Below are 19,128 nucleotides of genomic sequence, written 5' to 3'. Positions count from 1 at the left end.
TGTGAACAGGCTTACACCATGACCATCTGCACAGCCCAATAAGCTGCCATGCAGTGCTCCCAGACTAACCCCACCACACGCCCACCGAGCGCACTGCAATGGGTCTGCTCCGGCAGTGAAAGGGTGTTACGGTGCAATAACTCCACAGCCCGAGTAAAACTTTGCCATCACATGCCCTGCAATGTGCCCCCGCACAATGTAACGGGATGGCGCTGGTGCCTGTCACATTACCAAGAAGCAAATGGTTTGGCGCCATATTAATGACGTACTAGATTATTATTTCCACTAGGAGCGACCTTGGCAGCGTTTAGATCACTCCAGACTCCCCCTAACTCCTGATCCAGATTCCCCCCCTCCTCCCCTCCTAATACTGCGCCGATCGCACACCGCCTTCTCCATAGACAGGGAAAGGGGGCGCATGGGGAACTGTACCTGTTCGGGGAATCCTGGCCACCTCCGCCGGAGTTTGGATCTCTGTCTCCCCCTACCCACAACCACCACCACCACGTTCAGATGGATGATGATCTGTTCATAAGGATCAGCCCAGCGGCTCCTGTGCCGGGGGGGGAGCAGATTGTGTCTCCTCGCACACACACACATGCACTCTGTGACTGACGTTATTTACTTGTTATGGAGGAAGGACTCTGAATCCAACTCATTTCTGGGTCACTGCTGCCACAGGGGGGAGCACTTTGATCTCCTGCCAAAATCCAGAGTCATAGGGAGGGAGGGGATGGAGGGAAACACCGCTTTCTAACCAGCCTCAACCTACCAAGAGCTACTTACTGGAAAATAAGGCAGGATTGGGAAAAACATCCTTTAGGAGTTTTTTTTTTTTTTTAATTATTTAAAATAGGAATCCTGTAATGGAAACCTCTATTTGTTATCTGTTTTAAATAGGCCAGGAGGCATAAAACACTTGTCATGGTTTTTCTTTTATATACTGTATTTTCTCTTCAAATACTTTTATTATTAAAGTCATATATTTTTATTTTAATAAATTGCAATTTTGGAATATTACAGTTATAATGTAATGACAAAATATAATTTTTTTGTTATAACAAAAACACGAATAACAATAAAATGTAAATAAAGGGAGGGTAGGAGTTTGGGAATGCAACAATTTATAAACAACCAATACCAGAGCTCAACACAAATACTACATGTTTAAATCATATTTTAGTCAAACAAGAAATAAAGTATGGAGAGCTCAATTAACAAAAAGCATAACCACCTGGGTGCTAATCCTCACTGGTATTCCCTCAAATACCAACATAAATAGTAATCATAGTACGAAAGAGAATGCACACCAAAAAGTCACAATAGTAACTAACCTGGTTTTTAACCCCTTAAGGACAGAGCTTCAGAAGCTTGTTCTGAATGACAACGGAATTTTTTGCTGTTTGCGTTCAACTGCAATTTGCATTTTACTAATTTATTGCACCGACGCATATTATATACCGTTTTTTAATATTGCATATTTATTATTAAAAAATACAGAAAAATGCAGAAAAATTTAGATTTTTTTTTACAGTTTTTGCAATAATAATGAAATAAAAGAAAACAAAATTGCCACACAAAAGTATATATTTATATAAAGTAGACACCACAGGCTATTTACCTAAGGTTGTTTTGACACTTTCTACGTAGCCATTTCACCGCCAACCTCTGCTAAATATTGGAGTAAAATTGTATTTTTGGGGGGTTTTGGCACACAAACTTATAACAAAGAACTTCTCGTGTATTTTGTAAAGTTGGTGTGTGCTATTCCTGTACAAAGTTTTATTTTGTATTCAGTTACATCTGGTGAGTAAAATGTCACCCCCATTGTATGTCTTTGGCACTATTTCGTGAAGCTACAGTGCCATATAGGAGACCTGTCCTTTTCAGTATTCACAGTCGAATTTTGAGAGATGGATTTAATGAGCCTATGTTTCCATTTGGGGTATTATAGTAGTTTGACTGTTCAAAAAACCCCACAAAGGCCTACCATTTGTAAAAGTAGACACTCCAGGGTATCTCATAAGGTGCATATTGTGCCTTAGCATGCCCCCATTTTTCCACCAATATATGCCAAAGTATGTGGTAAAAAATTATTTTTGGCATTTTTTTACATACGGATTGCATTTTTGCTGGGCATTTTGTATATTTCATATGTGCCACTAAGTTCAAAACCCCCAAATTATGCTCAGCTAAGTCTTCTGAGTAAAAAGACACCCCCAATGAATGTCTTTGGCACTATTTCGTGAAGCTACAGTGCCATATAGGAGACCAAGCCATATCAGTTTTCACCGAACTTTGAATTTTGACGCTGGGCCTATGTGCAATTTCCAAGCATCTTCGCAGGTTTTAAATTCAAACTACCCCACAAAGGCCTACCATTTCTTAAAGTAGACACCCCAGGGTATTTCAAAAGGCATATTTTGAACCTTAGCGTGGGATCATTTTTCCGCTAGTGTTCACCAAGTGTAGTGGTAATAAGCGTTTTTTTCTGCCTTTTTGACACACAAAGTGAGTTTGCACAGTATATTTTGCAAACCTTATGTGTGCTACGACTGTATAATACTTCATATGTTGCTCAGCTATGTCAGCTGAGTACAAAAATACCCCCGTATGTACCTTTGCCAGGTATATGTGGACATCAGAGGGGCACATTTGGGACATAGTCATTCCAGTTTTTTTCAAACTTTAAATTTTTACACTGTGCCCATGTCCCATTTTAGAGTATTTTACCAGGCTATATAATTCAAACTACCCCACAAAGGCATACCATTTCTTAACCCCTTCAGGACCGGCCTGTTTTTGCGATGTTTGTACGTTAAGGACCAGAGCAGTTTTAACACTTTTGTGGTGTTTGTGTTTAGCTGTAATTTTCCGCTCTCTCATTTACGGTTCCCATACAAGTTATATATTGTTTTTTTCAAGACAAGAAGGGCTTTCTTTACATACCAGTATTTATATTATGTCATATATTGTATTTAAAAAAAATAATGAAATATGGTGAAAAATAAAAAAAAAAAACATGTTTTTGGACTTTTACTTGAAAAATCTTTTACTTATCTACAAAAGCTAATGAAAAAAACTGCTAAATAGATTCAAAATTTTGTCCCAAGTTTAAAAACACCCAGTGTTTACATGCTTTATTGCTTTTTTTTGCAAGTTATAGGCCTATAAATACAAGTAGGAAATTGCTGTTTCAATATATATATATTTTAAATGTATCAATAGTGACATTGTTACACCGTTATCTGTCATAAATCCCCGAAACACACCTAACATGTACATATTTTTTAAAGTAGACAACCCAGGGTATTTAAAATGGGGTATGTCCAGTCTTTTTTAGTAGCCACCTAGTCACAAACACTGGCCAAAGTTAGCATTTATATTTGTTTGTGTGTTAAAAATGCAAAAACCGCTAACTTTGGCCGGTGTTTGTGACTAAGTGGCTACTAAAAAAGGCTGAACATACCCCATTTGCAATACCTTGGGTTGTCTTCTTTTGTAAATGGTATGCCATCATGGGGCTAATTCTCATTCCTTGGCTACCATACGCTGTCAAAGGCAACCTAACCAATCTGACAAATTTCAATAAAAAAAAAAAAGTAAAATCAAGCCTTATATTTGACCCTGTAACTTTCACAAACACTATAAAACCTCTACATGTGGGGTACTGTTATACTCAGGAGACTTCGCTGAACACAAATATTAGTGTATCAGAACAGTAAAATATATCACAGCAATAATATCCTCAGTGAAAGAGCTGTTTGTGTGTGAAAAATGCAAAAAACTTCACTTTCACTGACAATATCATCGCTGTGATATGTTTTACTGTTTTGAAACACTAATATTTGTGTTCAGCGAAGTCTCCCGAGTAAAACAGTACCCCTATGTACAGGATTTAGGGTGTCATAGAAAGTTACAGGGTTAAGCACAGTGCTAGCAAATTAAATTATCTGGACTTTTGGCCTGGGTTGGCAGGCAGGTCCCTCAAATTGCAATCATTAAAATTACTTAATTAGGTAAAAATATTACATAAATATGCACGTAGAATTTTAATATATATACATATTTATATATTTGACGTCTACGTGTATATTTATGAAATTATTAATGTAATTTTGTATGTGGACATATGTATATTTCGTATTATTTTTATTTATTTATTTATACATAGATATATATATCATTACATTCTAAGTGTATTTTGATATAAATATATATATATCAATATCAAAATACTGTTAGAATAAAATTGAATATATATATATAATTTTTTTTTAATTATTAAAAATTATTTTTATTTTTTGTTATTTATTTTTATTAACATATTATTTGTATTTTATAATAATATATATATACCATATATATAGTTATTATATATATTGTATATATTCGTGTGTAATTTAAATATAAGTGTATTTTTATATTAATATACGTATATATAAATATAAAAATACACTTAGTGTGACATTATATATATGATACATATACATATATTATATATATAGATATAATACATGTATATATATCATATATATATACACATATTATAATTTTTTTTACACTGATTGTTTTTTTTTTTTTTTACTTTATTTTATGATTTTACACTTGCAGGGAGACTGCCTGTCAGCACAGACAGTCCCCCTGCAGGCAGATACAAAGACCCCTATTGCGGTCATGTGATCGAGTGATCACATGGCCGTGGGGTCCTGATCTGCCGAGGGGGGACTGCCCGGGCAGACAGGCAGTCCCCCTGGACCGGGAGGAGAGCTGATCGCCGCCGTGGGACCGACGGCGATCAGGTAAGTAGCCCAAAACCGTTATGACGGTTCAGGACCGTCAGCGGTCCAAACGCACGTTTTACCGCTGACGGTCCTGAACCGTCAGCGGTCCTGAAGGGGTTAAAGAAGACATCCCAGGGTATTTCAAAAGGCATATTTTGAACCTTAGCGTGGGATCATTTTTCCGCTAGCTTGTACCAGGTGTAGTGGTAATGAGCGTTATTAAATGTATTTTTTAACTTTTTAAAACTTTTTTTACTTTTTAAAACTATTTTTTAAACTTTTGTTTTGCTTATTCATTTTTTTAAAAGTTTTCTAAACTTTCGTAAAACTTTTTTTTACAGATTTAACATTTTTAACCCCTAACTAGCAGTAAGCAGCACTAACAGTAAATTCCCCATTTTCCCATGACTCCCACCCACCCCAGCTAGCAACATATTTAATTATACAATATTTAAATTAGTTAATTAAATAAATTTAACCCCTGAGGGTTAAAAAATAAATACAAGTTAATCGTCGGGGGTTAAAAAAAATTAGATCACAGTATAATACTGTGATCTGTATTGTGATCACTGTAGGCAGTGATCGACTGGCAGGGAAGGGGTTAATTTTTATTTGGACTGGGTAAAGGGTTTATTTTTTTTTTTACTTAAACGTTATTAAAACTTTTTTTAACTTAATTTTTTAACTTTTTAAAGCTTATTTTAACTTTTTTTTTTAACATTAACCCCTAGTTAGCCTAACACTAAATCCCCCAATTCCCCACTAACTTCCACCTTCCCCAGCTAGCTAAATTTATAATTTTAAAATATTTAAATTAATTAATAAAATAAATTTAACCCCTGAGGGTTAAAAAAAAAAGAATTAACCCTCAGGGGTTAAAAAAAAATCAGATCATAGTAAAATGTAATCCCTGCCAATTGATCACTGTAGTCAGTGATCAATTGGCAGCGAAGGGGTTAATTCTTTATTAAAATGGGTAAAGGGGGATGGGATTTTAATTTTACTTTTTTTTTTTTCCAACAGGGGGCAGGATCACTGATGATCCGTCTCCCTGCACTTCACAGTGAATCCGGAAGTGCAGGGAGGCGGAAGGTGAGTAAACTGAGCACATGTGCTCGCTCTGACATGCTGTCAGAGCGGGCACATGAGCTGGGACAGCCGGATCCGGTGCTCCCGGTCTGCCTCTAATACAGAGGCAGACCGGAGCACCATTAACCCCGCGATCGCGGCGATCTGGGGTTAATTTTAACTGGTGACGGACAAGGTCCGTCACTCGTCGTTATGGCAATCCCCTGAGTGACGGACCTCGTCCGTCACTCGTCGTTAAGGGGTTAATGAGCCAATGTAAACAAAATATACAGGCAAAATTACTAACAGTTATAAATAAAGTGATACAATAGGCCCTTGATACACCCTTGATAAAGGCTACCAGGAAGGGAACGAAACGTTGGGGGCTTATTTTTTGTTCCTGTTTCTGCCCTACTAGGCTTGTGAGAAATGTTTGGTAACTATTGATTATTGATTTTTGCCTTGTGCCTATTGTATCACTTTATTTATAACTGTTAGTAATTTTGCCTGTATATTTTGTTTACATTGGCTCATTAAAAAACAGGTTAGTTACTATTGTGACTTTTTGGTGTGCATTCTCTTTCGTACTATAAATCATATTTTAGACCAGCGTTTCCCAATTGGTGTTCCACGGAACCCTGGGGTTCTGCCAAAAGTTTGTGAAACAAAATGGATGTGGGCGGCGAGGGAGCACTCTCCCGGGCTCAGCACCCTCACGCTCACAGCAGTGATGCCGGAGCTGGAATATAATGTCACTCCGGCATCACTTAGAGGTGCGCGAGTGAGCTGAGCAGGAAGGATCACTGCTCTCTGGCTGCTCGCACGCCAGTCACTCAGCAGCCCCACTAGACACCAGAGACTGCATGCCAGCCTCTCAGCAGCCTCACTGGACCCCAGGGACCGCATGCCCAGACGCTCAGCCCAGCAGCCCACAGGGACATAGAGACTCCATGCCAGCACTCCCAAAGGTAGGGAGGCTGGGTGGAGTAAAATTTAAAAAAATTATAATAAATTGTATGTGTGTCTGTAAGGGAGTTTGTGTGTGTTTGTCAGTGAGAGTGTATATGTGTTTGTATCTGTGTCTGTCAAAGAGTATGTGTGTCTGTCAGTGAGAGTGTATGTGTGTCTGAGTGTGTCAGTGTGTCAAGGTTTGTGTATGTGTCACTGTGTGTGTATGTCAATATGTGTGTATGTGCCAGTGTATATCAGTGTGTTTGTATGTGTGTGTATGTATGTATTTGTGAGTCAAGATGTGTGTATGTGTCACTTTGTGAATCTGAGTGTGTGTATCTGTGTGTCAAAGTGTGTGTAACTGTGTATCAAGGTGTGTGTATGTGTCACTGTGTGTATCTGAATATGTGTATCTGTGTGTCAAGGTGTGTGTATCTGTGTGTCAGATACATACACACGCACAGATTCACACACTGGCACATACACACACAGATACACACACTTTGACACATAGATACACACACCCTGGCACACAGATACACGCTCTGTGTTAAGGTCTGTGTGCCAGTGTGTGTATCTGTGTGTCAGATTCATACACACTGACACGCAGATACAAACACAGATACAGACATTTTGATACACACACAGATACACAGTGTGTGTATCTGTGTGCCACTATGTGTCAGTGTGTATATATCTGTGTGTCAGATACATAGACACACACACACACACAGATACACATTGACACACAGATACACACACTGGCACATACAAACACAGATACACACACCTTGACACACAGGCACACATCCGCATATACAAAAAACTGCCCAATTTGTAAAAAAAATTTTTACTAGGGGGAGCGGGGAATGTATTCCCTATACCTATTATTCTTAGTATTGAGTGGTTTGTTTAACACGCTAATATGGAGGACATTAATTTCAGGTTTGAGCTGGGACACATATGGTCTGCCCAGTATTCCCTGGAGTTATGCATCTGGACAGCATCTGATGCCATTTTAAGTCTCACAACTATGATAATGTATGACAGGATATGAGGAGAGAGAAACAGTGTGACTTGGATGAGGCAGTTAAGATTAAAACATTTTTCTAGTTTTTTATTCTCTCCCCCCCCCCCCCCCCCCTCTCCATCCTCCAATTTCATAGAACTCAACTTCTTTTACAAGTTTTACAGCTATACTGATCCCCATTTTCCAAAGCATGAGTGTGCATTGTCATGCTGGGGCAGTCACCAATTAAATGCTTCTTTTTGGGAAGCATTGGGGACACAGCAGGCATTTTTTTTAAAATTGTTAACCCCTTAAGGACTGAGCCAAATGTACACATTGTTGTGATAAAAACAAAACGTAAACAAAAACTTGAATTTGCGCTAGATGTCTGTTCAGGCGTAATTTACCTCTTTCATATTATGTGCACCCACACTTATTATATATCATTTTATTGAGGGGGAAACAGGGCTTTCATTTAACATAAAATATTGAGGTATGAAACATAATTTAATATGAATAAAATATTAAAAAAATGGGAGAAAATAAGAATTTTTTTTTTTTTTAGTTCCACGTGACATTCTAACTGTGAATGTTATAGTACTGTTTGCTTTTACTGCAATAAAATACACATATTTGTATTCAGCGATGTCTCATGTTTAAAACAGTACCTCCTATGTACAGGTTTTATGGTGTTTTGGGAAGTTACAGGGTCAAATATAGCATGTTAAATTTTTCAGTTTTTTCACATTGAAATTCGCCAGATTGGTTATGTTGCCTTTGAGACCGTATGGTATCCCAGGAATGAGAATTACCACCATGATGGTATAACATTTGCAAAAGTAAACAACCCAAGGTATTGCAAATGGGGTATGTCCAGTCTTTTTTAGTAGCCACTTGGTCACAAACACTGGCCAAAGTTAGTGTTAATATTTGTTTGTGTGTGAAAAATGGAAAAAAAATAATTTGAATGCCAATTTTGGCCACTGTTTGTGACTAAGTGGCTACTAAAAAAGAGTGGACATATCCCATTTGCAATACCTTGGGTTGTCTACTATTGCAAATGGTATGCCATCATGGGGGTAATTTTCATTCCTGGGCTACCATACGGTCTTAAAGGCAACGTAACCAATCTGGCAAATTTCAATGTGAAAAAACTGAAACGCAAACCTTATATTTAACTCTGTAACTTTTGAAAACACCATAAAACCTGTACATGATGGGTACTGTTATACTCAGGAGACTTCGCTGAACACAAATTGTAGTGTTTCAAAACAGTAAAAAGTATCACAACAATTATATCGTCCGTGTAAGTGCCATTTGTGTGTGAAAAATGCAAAAATGTCACTTTCACTGACGATATCATCGTTGTAATACATTTAGTGTTTCGAAACACTAATATTTATGTTCAGCAAAGTCTTCCGAGTAAAACAGTACCCCCATGTACAGGTTTTATGGTGTCTTGGAAAGTTACAGGGTTAAATATAGTGCTAGCAAAATACATTTCCTGGACTTTTGGCCTGGGTTGTCAGGCAGGTCCCACAAATTGTAATTAATAAAATGACCTAATTATGTATAATTATTACATAAATATATACGTAGAATTATTACATATATATACGTGTGTGTATATATGTATATAATTTGTAAAAATAATTTTTATTCATATATAGGTATATATAGTGATGTATACGTATATACTTATGTATATAGTTATATATATTATTTTGTTCTACATGTATTTTGATATTAATATAAAGATATTAATTTTAAAATACAGTTAGTACGTATTTACACATATTTATTTATTTATTTTTTTAAACGTATGTACATATTTATTTATTTTATATTATATATAAATATATATAATGATAATGATATATATATATATATTTAATCAATATCATTCTACGTGTATTTTGATATTAATATATATATATATATATATATATATAATTATATATATATATTAATATTAAAATACACGTAGACAGTGTATGTGTATTTATGTGTATGTGTAAAAATATACTTAGATCATATATATAATAAGTATATATATGATCTAAGTATATACAATTTAATTTTACACTGTTTTAAATGTTTTTTATTTATTTTTACAGGCAGCAGGGGGAGTACCTGTCATTTAAAACTTAAAAGAGATGCTGGTGCCAAGTCATTTTTCATCACCCAGTATAAAAAGAAACTGGGTCACAGTACATGGCACATACCAGTGCGTCCACTGTGTAGCGTGTCGGTACATGGCGAATTGATCTAAAATACTAACAGATTTAACAGGCACTGTAAATAATTCAAATTATATCGGTTTTTTTACGGTAATACCTCTGGTGTTGTCTATCTCCTGACATGTGAATGCGGCCTCAAATATGTAGGCAAAACCATACGCCCCCTGAAAAGAAGGGTAATGGAACATGTTCACTCTGTGACAACCTACAAAGACACCCCTGTCACTAGACATGTCAGATTACACCACAATGAGTCACCCAGAGGTATGAAGTTAGCTGGCATTGAAAAAATCCAAATGGGAAAACGAGGTGGTGACTTGAATCAAACTCTAAAGATGAGAGAATGCTTCTGGATCTATTGACGCCTGTGCATAAATAAACTCATAAGGTACTATAGTAAGGTATATTGAAACAAAGTTGCCAATGGTTGTTTTTGTTTTTTGTGCAAAGTGCTAGGAAAACTGTCCCAGAGAAAATAACACTTCTAAACAAGCCTTTCCTAAGCTTGCTAGAGGTACATAAACCGACTTGAAGGAAGCTGTCTAGAAAAACCAAACTAAATAAAGTAAAGTAATCAAGGCTTAGGATATCAGGATGATTCACCCTAGTCACACTTAGAAAGCTCTTGCTGTAAATTCCCCCAAAATAACTAGATTAACATAAAGTATTCTGCAGGTGGAGATACATACCAGTGCGGGCGCTGTGTAGCGTGTTGGTACATGGCGCAGGGATCTAAAATACTAATCGATTCAACGGGCAACTTTGTTTCAATATACCTTACTATAGTACCTTATGAGTTTATTTGTGCTCAGGCGTAATAGGTAGCCATACATGTTCCAGGGATCATCACTCTCTCATTCAGTTTTACAGGCCAGAGAGGCTTGTGTATTCTTTGCTTTTTTTCATGCTCATTATTACCCTCTATTTTTGATTTATTCAAGCAGCCTCCTGCATCCTACGTACCCATTCAGGATTGCATAGCTTAATAGCTCTTTTTATGGGACTATATGTGGTGTGTTTTTGTGTGTGTGTGTTACTTATGTTTGTTCTTTTCAATATACTTTAATAAATTGTAGTTTTAAATTTTGTCATACAAACCTTTAGGGACTTCATTGTGTCCTCTGGACTTTAGGTCCACAGGCTACTCCAGTATACTAGTTTGCCAGTCTGTCTCACCATGAGAAGGTTTTTTCAACTGAGTTGACTGTGTTGGTTTTACATGGGTTATCCCAGCCTTCACTGGAGGGAGCCGAAGCTCAGCAACAAACCTCCTGCGGAACGCGCATGGAGTCCGGGCACATGTACCATGCCAACAAAATGGCGATCTCAGGGCCCACATCGAGCGCAGCTTCACCCACCGCTCGCAGGCAGTATAGCTGTCAAAGGCACCTCACCTGCACTCATGGGACTCTCTCTGTGGAACTCCTCCACCACGCCATATAGTAATTCTGGATTGCCTAGCCTCCGAACCAAGGGGCCTGGTCCCCACGACAGCATTCCTGGGCCTTGAGCCCCTAGAGGACGTTCCTCGAACCGCAGCCCAACGCCTGGACGAAACACACTTGCCAGGAATCCAGTTGCCGGCCATACATGGAACCGGAACCGAGGGCACAAGTGGTTGGCTCATGCAGAACCCGGGGCTGGTGGGATGGCACCTACCGGACCTATCCTCACATCAGGACTCAGCTCACGCTAAAACCAGGTGGGAGGCAGGAAAACCGCAAGCTCGGGGGACTGACAGCATGCCATCTCAAACAGCTAAGTGGACCTAAGCCTGAGGGGGCAGCGTGACTTTCCCTAAGTGAATCCAGTGGTGTTTATTACCATGCTTTTCCATTAAAAAGTCTGTCTTTAAGTTTGACTCACTCAAAAGCCTTACCTATGATTTGCTTCTGTTTTACCTAAGCTATGTCTCTCGAAACTAACATGTCAGAATACGTACCATGTTTTAATGTAATTAGTATTTACCCGTTCATTGACATACCCTGCATAAGCATGTTTTATTACCATCTCTAGACATGATCCCATCTGCGTTAAACTACCGCTATACGTCTAAGCTTGTTCATAAACAAATTACAAAAAATTTGCAATTACTCATGCCACACTCCTGCCGGAATATACCAATGTATCCTGTTGTGGCGTTTAATGTTGATATGTAACTATCTGCACAACAAAAAATAATAATTAAAAAAAAAAAGTGGATCCTGGAGTAGGTCCTCTCCGTGAGGTCCAATGAGGATTCTTTCCCTGGTGTCTTCATGGTCTTTCTGCAGTGCTACCTTGCATGCTGTTTAGTGATGCTGGGGCCAGAGTGATGTCATAACCTGACATCACCGGAGGGAGCTGTGCTGGAAGAGCACAGACATCAGCATTCCCTTGCCATCCGCCTTCATTTTCACCTCCAGACACAGCACATTTAGACAGAGTAGGCACCTGCCGTCTACGTAAGCAGATGCTTACTCTGCCTTAGCAAGTACCACAGCTTGAGAACCTGTGTACTAGAAGATTGATGAATTGTTGGGATGTGCATGGGTATCATATTACCCCAGATGACTAATATTTGTTAAATCAAATAAAGTTGCTCTGTCACTTTACAGTTTAGCGTAAAGATACAATCTTTCTGAAAAACTCTTTTTGGCCGTGTTGCAATTACTTTGAAATTCCAACACAGTTAAAAGATACAATTGAGACAAAGTAGGGACTACTGTGTTTTACCTAATCCACAGTTCCCAAACTGTGTTCCGCTGCACCAGGGGCATACCTAGAGCATTTGGCACCCGGGGCTGGTCCTATTTTTGGCACCCCCCAACTTTAAATGTAAAAAGCAACCCAATTTTTTTAAAATGTATTTAGCACTGAGCAGTGTTTGTGTGTGAATGTATGCATGTTTTTATATGAAGTATGTGTGAGTGAATGTAGGGGTGTGTTTGTATGTAGTGCTGGTGTTTGAATGCAAGCATGCATTTGTGTGTTGTGTGGTATTTGAATGCAGTGATGTGGTTATATATAATGGTGGGGTTTGTATGTAGTGTTGAACGTTGCAATGCGTGAGTATATTTGTGTGTAGTGTTGGTGAGATTTTGAGATGTCTGCACATATACACATACACGGACATACACACACGCAGAAACACTGTGCTCTGCATGCTGGCATCTGTCAACACATTTGCATATAATTCACATTAGCCACCCAGATTTCTTGTTGTGGGCTGGCTGACACCTCTTAACTTCGATCTTTGTTTAGAAGATAACTCCCCTATTTGCTATCCTTATGTGGGCTTGCAATATTTAAGGACACCAAATAAGGGAACTATCTGCTAAACAGCACCCTCATTTGGTATCTTTAAATATGGAAATCTCGCATACGGCACCAATTCAGGGAATCATCAACTAAACAGCTAAAGGATCAAAATTTAAAAAGCCGGGGGGGCGGAGCCTAGCTTCCTAGCAGAGTGGACGTGCTGCACAATAACTCCTGCAAGCCAGCAACTAAAACGGGGGATATACCCCAAATCATCGCACGCACACCGCTGGGAAGGTGACTACAGAGTGGGGGAGACCCAGGAAAAGTTTTTCATACCAAACTTGTACCCGCAACTCACCGGGTCCCCACGATTCCAGCTTGAGGCCTAGCTGCGACCGAGCCAGGGAGAGGCGGCCGCTCTCCTGGTTGGTAACCTTGCAGATGGAAACATCACCGTACTCACCTCTAACACCCCCCTCCCCACCCTCTGGACCGGCGGGGGTTATCCCGGTCCTTGCTGGGTGCCACAGGCAGCCGGCCAACATTACCTCCGATCACCATGAGGCAGCAAGGTACACCCAAGATGGCGGAGGATGGCGGCTGGCACAAGCGAACGCAGACCCTATGCACCAAGCATCCCCAACACAGCCTGCGGCGCCTGGATGCTCACTTCAGCCAACACGGGGCTAAACAGCGAACCAAACAGCTAGCAGCCCAGACGCCGCGGTATGCAGAAGCCTGCACGGGTGAAAGGTGCAGAAAGCGCAGGGAGACCGCGACAACGGCTTACCGTGACCTGCTGGAAGGTACACGTGACTACCCCACAGAGGGAATTGGCTGATGACATCGCGGCATGGCAGGGCTTGGGGCCACTGCTGGAACTGTGATTCTAAGCGAGCAGATGACCACGCACTGAGCCCTCCAAACCAGAGTGAACTATTTATACTTTATACTGAAGCACATGCCTAATAGTTATACTCTGCATCCAGGGCCGGACTGGCCCACCGGGATACCGGGAAATTTCCCGGTGGGCCGTCGGCACCTGGGGCCGGGCAGACACCTGGGTCTGCTGCCGGCCGCTGGGGCAGGTCTGCTGGCGGCCGCTGGGGGACTTGCACTGGCGGCCGCTGGGGGAGCTGCGCTGGCTCTGCTCTCCCAGCGTGCAGCTGAATGAGACCGGTGCCGGAATATGACGTCATATTTCGGCACCGGTCTCATTCAGCAGCGCGAGGGCAGGAGAGCAGAGCCAGCGCAGCTCCCCCAGCGGCCGCCAGTGCAAGTCCCCCAGCGGCCGCCAGCAGACCTGCCCCAGCGGCCGCCAGCAGACCTGCCCCAGCGGCCGCCAGCAGACCTGCCCCAGCGGCCGCCAGCAGACCTGCCCCAGCGGCCGCCAGCACAGGTGCCCCAGCAGCCTCCTGCACTGCACGACCCCCTGGCAGGTAGGAGTAATGTGTGTGTGTGTCTGTCTGTGTTATGGTGTCTGTCTGTGTCATGGTGTCTGTCTGTATGGTGTGTGTGTGTGTGTGTGTGTCTGTCTGTGTCATGGTGTCTGTCTGTATGGTGTGTGTGTGTCTGTGTCCTGGTGTGTGTGTCTGTATGGTGTGTGTGTGTGTGTGTGTGTCTGTATGGTGTGTGTGTGTGTCTGTGTCATGGTGTGTGTGTCTGTATGGTGTGTGTGTGTGTGTGTGTCTGTATGGTGTGTGTATGTCTGTGTCATGGTGTGTGTGTCTGTATGGTGTGTGTGTGTGTGTGTGTGTGTGTCATGGTGTGTGTGTGTGTGTGTGTGTCTGTATGGTGTGTGTGTGTGTGTCTGTGTCATGGTGTGTGTGTCTGTATGGTGTGTGTGTGTCTGTCTGTCATGGTGTGTGTGTATGTCTGTGTCATGGTGTGTCTGTCCGTCATGGTGTGTGTGTGTGTCTGTCCGTCATGGTGTGTGTGTATGTCTGTGTCATGGTGTGTGTGTCCATCATGGTGTGTGTGTCCGTCATGGTGTGTGTGTCCGTCATGGTGTGTGTGTCTGTGTCATGGTGTGTGTCTGTCTGTGTCATGGTGTGTGTGTCATGGTATATGTGTGTGTGTGTCTGTCTGTGTCATGGTGTGTATCTGTATGGTGTGTGTGTGTCTGTCTGTGTCATGGTGTGTGTCTGTATGGTGTGTGTGTCATGGTGTGTGTCTGTCCGTCATGGTGTGTGTCTGTGTCATGGGGGTGTGTGTCTGTCTGTGTCATGGTGTGTGTCTGTATGGTGTGTGTCTGTGTCATGGTGTGTGTGTGTGTCTGTCTGTGTTATGGTGTCTGTCTGTATGGTGTGTGTGTGTGTGTCTGTCTGTATGGTGTGTGTGTGTCTGTCTGTGTCATGGTGTGTGTGTCTGTCCGTCATGGTGTGTGTCTGTCTGTGTCATGGTGTGTGTGTCATGGTATATGTGTGTGTGTGTGTGTGTCATGGTGTGTATCTGTATGGTGTGTGTGTCTGTCTGTGTTATGGTGTCTGTCTGTATGGTGTGTGTATGTCTGTGTGTGTCTGTCCGTCATGGGGTGTGTGTCATGGTATATGTGTGTGTGTCTGTCTGTGTCATGGTGTCTGTCTGTATGGTGTGTGTGTGTGTGTGTGTGTCTGTCTGTCATGGTGTGTGTGTATGTCTGTGTCATGGTGTGTCTGTCCGTCATGGTGTGTGTGTATGTCTGTGTCATGGTGTGTCTGTCCATCATGGTGTGTGTGTCTGTCCATCATGGTGTGTGTGTCATGGTATATGTGTGTCTGTCTGTGTCATGGTGTCTGTCTGTATGGTGTGTGTGTGTCTCTGTCATGGGGTGTGTGTCTGTCTGTGTCATGGTATATGTGTGTTTCTGTGTCTTTCATGGTGTATATGTGTGTTTAAAAATAGTGTTTTTGCTCACCTTTTTTTTCCCCACGCAGCGAGCTGGTCTCCCCTCGACTGGCCCTGCCTCTATGACTGAGATCATCAAGCTTGATGATCTCAGCAAATCCAATGCTTTGCCATTTGATTGGCTGCAAAACGTTACACCAATCAGCCTCTCCTCATAGAGATGCATTGAATCAATGTATCTCTATGGGGAACGTTCAGCACCTACAGAGTGTGGAGGCCCTGAATGTACATGCACTGACACAGGAAGCACCTCTAGTGACCGTCTGAGTGACTGTCACTAGCGGTGTCACTTTGAAGCAATGTAAACACTGCCTTTTCTCTGAAAAATCAGTGTTTACGTTGAAAAGCCTGTAGCGACATGCATATATATATATTACTCAATCATCTGTCATGGCAAGACATAGCCTTACATGTTACACGCGACAATATATGGCGCAGTGACTTATGGGGCTGGCATAAATTTTTTATCCAGGGCTGCTTTGTATCCCCAGTCCGGCCCTGTCTGCATCTGAGTCTTGTACTTTCCTTTTTGAGCCATACCATGCATAGCTGTATATCTGCACCCAGCGATACCGTAACCTAGCTTTGAATCACTAATTTGTCAAACCTACTTTATCAATATGCTGACACTGCCAGTTTCATAGCCTGTTGTAAAACATATACCTAAAGCTTGGCTAGTCTAACGTTTATCTGTTGCTCCACTCTATGCTTAACTCTCTAAATGTGGCATAGAGGGATGTAACTGCTGTTTTCCTTCTGTTCTCTATATTGAAAAATTGTGCATGTCAAATATACAGTACAGCTCAGCCAGAGGACTGCCTTTGGGGCACCTCAGGCCTATATGTCATTCTATATTGCACTGCAAAAAAAATAAAAAAATTTAAAAAGCCCTTTTTAAAAAAAAAATATTTTCAGTTGTTTAGTAGATAAATCCCTTATTTGTTATCCTTATATTAGATTGCAATATTTAAGGACACCAAATAAGTGAGCTATCTACTAAACACATACACAGAGATACACACAATCACACACATAATCACAGATATACACAAACACAATCACAGACCCACACACATACAATCACAGACACACAATCACACAAACATTACATAAATACACACATTTAATAAATAAGAGGTCCACCCAGCCTCCCTACCTTACTCTAGAAGGGCTGGAGTGGATCCTCAGTCCCTGGTGGTCAGTGGTTGCTGCTGGGATCTCTGTGGTCTTCCTGCACAGGTCCCTCGCATGCCCTGTAATGACGCTGAGGCCGCGATGACACCATATCCCGGCTACCGTCTCACTGCAGGGCGAAGACCGTCAGACACAGTCAGATGCACACAGTCCCACACACAGTCACAGGCAGACAGTCACACATTCACACACACACACACACACACACACAGAGTCACAGACAGTCACACACAGACAATCACAGGCAGACAGTCACTCACACACTCACGGACAGACAGTCGCACACACACACAGTCACACAGACAATCACAGGCAGTCACAGATTGTCACACACACACAGTCACAGACAGACAGTCACACACACACACACAGTCACACAGACATTCACATGCAGACAGTCACACACACACACAATCACAGGCATATAGTTACACACACACACACACACACACAGTCAAAGACAGTCACAATCACAGTTACACACAGCACACACACTCTCACTTACTGTAAGCTTGGGCTGGAGGAGGAGTGGATTCAGTCGCTCTGGCTCCTGTGCTGTAGTTGGGGAAGCAGGGACTCCTTCCTGCTTCCCCTCTGTGTGCAGCAGAGAGAGGCTGAATGTAGCTCCGCCCCCGCATCCGGCTTGGCTCCGCCCCCACGGCCGTTTTAGCTCCGCCCCCAACTCTCTGTGCAGCCAGGTTTCCTGCTTGCTTCCAGCCCCTGCGTGTGAGCTGTGTCGGCTGCCCGGCGCCCCTGCTGCTATGGCACCCGGTGCAGCCACACAGCTCACAGAATAGCAAGCCTGGCCAGCCCTGGTGGCACCCCCCCTGCCTGATGGCACCCGGGGCGGACCGCCCCCCCCTTAGTACGCCACTGCGCTGCACCCAGGCACACAGGGGTACTGCAAAATTTTTCCCCGGTGCTTTGATTATAGCACTGGGGAAACATTACTGCGGAGCAGGGGCCTGGTCGAGTGCCACGGTCCTCTATGACCACGACCAGGCCCCTGTAATGTGGCCGGCTGGGAGGAAGTGACAGCCTGTCACTTCCTCCCAGCATCATGCAGGGAGACAGTGCTGGATGGAGAGGAGGCAGCCGCCGCATGAGGGGAGAGGAGCACAACAGGAGCTGCTTCAGACCCCTCACTCACACCAGCCAGCAGGACTCCAAGCCATCCTCCTGGACACATAAGGTAAGCAAACAGGAGGGTGGCTGGAGATATAAAAAAATAGGCAGGCAGGTGGTCCGAGCAATTGCTACCTTTTTGAGTTTGTGGTGGAATCTCGGTAAAAATAAATTTAGTAGGCCGAGATTACCACGTGGCATGTGTACGTGCATATGCTGACGTATCGATCAGTTGGTTGCACGAGGCAAGATATGATCAGTAGTGTACGGAGCATGTGCAAGAATACAGGATGTAGTATTCCCCTCCTGCATTGTGCTGGACAGGCCATGCGGTCAAGCAGGAAGTTAATTCTTATTTGTATTGATTGGTCAAGAGAATGTGCGGGTGGAGCTTAATATGGGAGGAGTTATGTGCCTATATAAGGAGCCTGCACTATTGTCCGGGGCTCAGAACTTGCTGTATTTTGGTGACATTAGTCCCTCTGAGTCCCGATCGGTGATCCAATAAAGAATCTCTTCCTTCCTGAAGAAACCTGTGTCCATCTCTCTGTGCTTGGCTTCCGTCAGTTTCTCCGGTATCATTTGGTGCATTGGCCGGGAAGCTCATCGTTCAACGGTAGCTGAGAGG

General features: G+C 42.1%; 1 protein-coding gene across 1 annotated transcript in view; it reads right to left on the bottom strand.

The window, feature by feature from the left end:
* Positions 1–647, bottom strand: part of JADE1 (jade family PHD finger 1) — a 120,410-nt gene extending 119,763 nt beyond the window's left edge. Inside the window, exon 1 of the mRNA XM_063458430.1 lies at positions 433–647. The gene's annotated coding sequence lies outside the window, so the exon portion shown is untranslated. The remainder of the gene's footprint in view (positions 1–432) is intronic.
* Positions 648–19,128: the final 18,481 nt, after the last annotated feature.

The sequence above is a fragment of the Pelobates fuscus genome, chromosome 6 (assembly GCF_036172605.1).
Source record: "Pelobates fuscus isolate aPelFus1 chromosome 6, aPelFus1.pri, whole genome shotgun sequence".
Taxonomy (NCBI): Eukaryota; Metazoa; Chordata; class Amphibia; order Anura; family Pelobatidae; genus Pelobates; species Pelobates fuscus.
This window is presented reverse-complemented; position numbering and strand designations above follow the sequence as displayed.